Below are 3781 nucleotides of genomic sequence, written 5' to 3' on the forward strand. Positions count from 1 at the left end.
TCTCTCAGGTGGAGCTCTGACCAGAGTGCCGCAAGCCCTGCGGCCCCACTCTCCTGGCTGGAGCTCTGGCCAGAGTGCGACAAGCCCCGCGGCCCCGGCTGGAGCTCCGGCCGGAGCGCGACAAGCCCCGCGGCCCCGGCTGGAGCTCCAGCCGGAGCGCCGCAAGCCCTGCGACCCCGCTCTCCTGGCTGGAGCTCTGGGCCCTTTAAATAGGCCCCAGAGCCCTGGGGTAGCAGGGGGCTCTGGGGGCTATTTGAAGGACCAGGGCTCTAGCTGCCTCTGCCACCCCGGTCCTTTAAATAGCCGCGGGAGCCCCGCCGTCCCCATGCATTCCCCAGGGCTCCCATGGCTATTTAAAAGGTCCAGGGCGGGGTAGAAGTAGGGGAGCCCCGGGCCCTTTAAAAGCCCCCAGAGCCCTGGGATAGCGGGGGGCTTGGGGGCTATTTAAAGGGCTGGGGCTCCAGCTGCCTCTGCTGCACCCCTGCAGTGCCCGCACCAGCCCCACCCCCCACTGCCTGCAGCCAGCTCTGCACCCCCTGCCCACAGCCAGCCCATACCAAACCCCCTGCCCTGTCTCCAGCCAACCCCTGCTGCACCCCCCTGCCTGAAGCCAGCCAGTCCCATACTCCTGTCTCCAGCCCTGCCAACCCCTGCTGCACCCCCCTGTGGCCCTGCCTGAAGCCAGCCCGCCCCACACTCCCCTGTCGTCAGCCAGCCTTGCACCCCTTGCCCTGCCTGCAGCCAGCCCCTACCTCCAGTCAGCCCCTGCCCTGCCTCAAACCAGCCCCATGTCCACTGCTGCCCTGCAGTTCCCAGGCCAGTAACCTGCACACCTGCTTCAATGAGGGGGGCAGGAAGCAGCGGGGACCCACACATGTGCACACCCCCAGGGAGTGGTGTGGACCCACACATGTGAAACGGCAGTCATTAATAACCAATCAACAGCATATATGATGCAATGTACATAAAATATACAATTTTATTATTTATATAGTTATGGAAAGTAAATAATACATGGAAGAAATGGAAGGCTTTTTTTTTTTTACACTTTTTTCTTTTTAAGTCATCCCTGCCAGGGCCCCGCTGTTCGAATTGGGCCCCGCACTTCCTAAAGCCAGCCCTGCCTGTACTCACACAGACCTTTACACAAGCAGGGACACTCCCAGCTCCACAGCCTAGGACACCAGAGCTGTACCATCTTGCTCTGGTCAAAAGCCTGACCAGTAAAGATTATTACCCAGTCTGCCCCTCCCTCAATGTGGAGAGGACAATGCACCAGCCCCTGGTCCTCCACAGATTTCCCTTCACACTTTAAACAACACACTGGTTTAGGTAAAAAATATATAACAAATTTATTAACTATGGAAAGATAAATTTTAAATGATTATAAGCAACAGCGTACATATCAAAGTAGATTACCAGAAGAAATAAAACAAAATGCAATCTAAGTTCTCTAAACTGGATAGGATTTGAATCAAGCAGTGTCTCACCCTGTTAGATAGTACAAACAGTCAACCAAGCTTCCATACACAGGCAGATTTCCTTCTTTCCTGCCTGGAACCCCACTTCTCCCATTCAGTCTTTGTTCCTAAGGTGCTTTCAGGTGCTGTGTTATAAGGGAAGTAAGGCCCCTCGGTGATGTCACTTCCCTCTTTTATAGTTTCTTCCATACAGAGGGAACTTCTTTGTTTCAAGGCAAGCCCCCAACACAGTTTATGGAAAAATTCAGCCTCTAAAATGGAGTCCAGTATCACCTGATCTAGTCACATGCTCTTGCACGCTTTGAAGAGTCATGGCAGCCATTACCTATATTTTGGCTGAAATGTCCTCAGGAAAGATCATCAGGGGAGGTTTTCCCATGGCTCATTGTCTTTGCTGATGAGCCATTACCTTGGATAGCCCCAATGTGCTAGCTAGACTGGCTATAAACAAACTTTGTGGGTGTTACCCAGGAGCAAAACACATTTGACATACAGATGCATAGTCAATATTCATAACTTCAGATACAAAAATGATACATGCATACAAATAGGGTAATCACCTTCAGCCAATCAGAACTTTTCCATTGACACTCACATGACATATTTTGTACAAAATGCCTCATAATTATATCATCATCATAATGCAATCATAACACTATGGTGAATATGGAGTGCAGTGTCACAGTAACATACTCCATAAGTAGCTCCTTTGATTTCATTGGGACTAGCACCCTACATCAGGAATAAGGACATAATTTGGCCTTTTGGCTGTATGGCAACCTGTCTGGATACAGCAGAAACATTAAGCACCGAGCCATGTAATTAAACAACAGATATTTGCCTCTTGCAGGGAGCTCCAAAGAACATGTCTACACAGGGGACACTCAGGAAAATAAAGCCAAATTAACTAAAGTTATAATGTTAAATTGCATTAGTTAAGGTGCATTAAGACCCATGTGTGAAAGTTCTCATTCAGGAATAAAGTGACCTTAATTTGCTTTAGCTTAATTCAGTGAGTGCCCCTGTTTAGACAAGCCCAAAGTTTTAAAAGTATTAGACACTAAAGTGATAGGAGATTCAGAAAAGCCTAAGATAGAGGTAAAGGCCCAGTCCGGTACCCACATAGGGGTATGAAAGTCTTTCCACTGATTTCAATGGATTTGGGACCAGGGCCTGAGTGAAGCAAGTCTCTGTTCCCAATAAATGTCCATTTCCTTCTGGGAAAATACAGGCACACAGTAAAAAGATTAACCCTACCCCAGAAAGCTCAGGCTGGGATTTCTAAAGGAGACTAAGGGAAAGAGACTCCAACTCTGACTGGATTTTGATGGGCTTGGGGCTATTGTGCCATTGCATCGCTCTTAACATGGTCCTCCTGGGCCACCTCATTTCAATTTTAAACAGTGACCAGGCAGCAGCTCTGAACGGTCTCCAGTACTGCCTGGTAGAGCGTGCCACCGCATTTCTCTTGCAATCTGCCTTTGAAAGTCAGCCGATAGGCACCATCAACAATGAGGAGTGTCATGTCACATCACAGGGCCAGATTCTGACATCACTTACACTGGTGTAAATCCAATCACTCCATTCAAGACCAGGAGAGCTGAAAAATCAGGTCATTTTTATTTAGATGCCTAAATAAGGATTGAACTATCTCCATTTAGGCTCATGTTTCAAAAGGTTTTAGCCTTCCAGTCCAGTAAGTGTAGGATGGTTGTGTACCCCTGAACTCTACAAAGGTAAGCCCACTGCAGTTTTTCCTTTGGGTTTCATTCCTTGTATCTGGACCCCAAATATTTCGTTACCTTCCTTTTCGTCACTGTAGCTAGAGTTTTGGAAATAGTGCTGCTCTTGCACCTCTCCTTCTGGTTCTCTCTCATATTATCTGTGCAGGCAATGCAAGAGAACAGCGCCATCAGGCTTGTAATTATGCCCTCCTCTATTCTGCTCTTGTTCACACTCCTTCTAGTTGTGTACAATTCAGTAAATTAAATAAGTAAATTTAGTAAATTAAAAAAGCTGTAATGTTCTTACCTCGGAAGAAACTCGAACCTTGTCCCACTGAGACCAGTAGTTAAACTTCCATTGAGTTCAGAGGGACAGGATCAAGCCCTTGGTCTGTTATATATGTCTCAGTTCTTTGAGGGAAATGATTGCATGTATTGTATATTGCTATAACACACTGTGCTCTTTGCATACTTCAGCAGTGACATCTGTCTCTAATCAAATGGCTCAACAGTAAGAAAAACTGAATGCTTTGTATGCCCCATGACCTCACAAAGACTCACTAGTATGATGTTCAG

The sequence above is a fragment of the Gopherus evgoodei genome, chromosome 11, assembly GCF_007399415.2.
Source record: "Gopherus evgoodei ecotype Sinaloan lineage chromosome 11, rGopEvg1_v1.p, whole genome shotgun sequence".
Taxonomy (NCBI): Eukaryota; Metazoa; Chordata; order Testudines; family Testudinidae; genus Gopherus; species Gopherus evgoodei.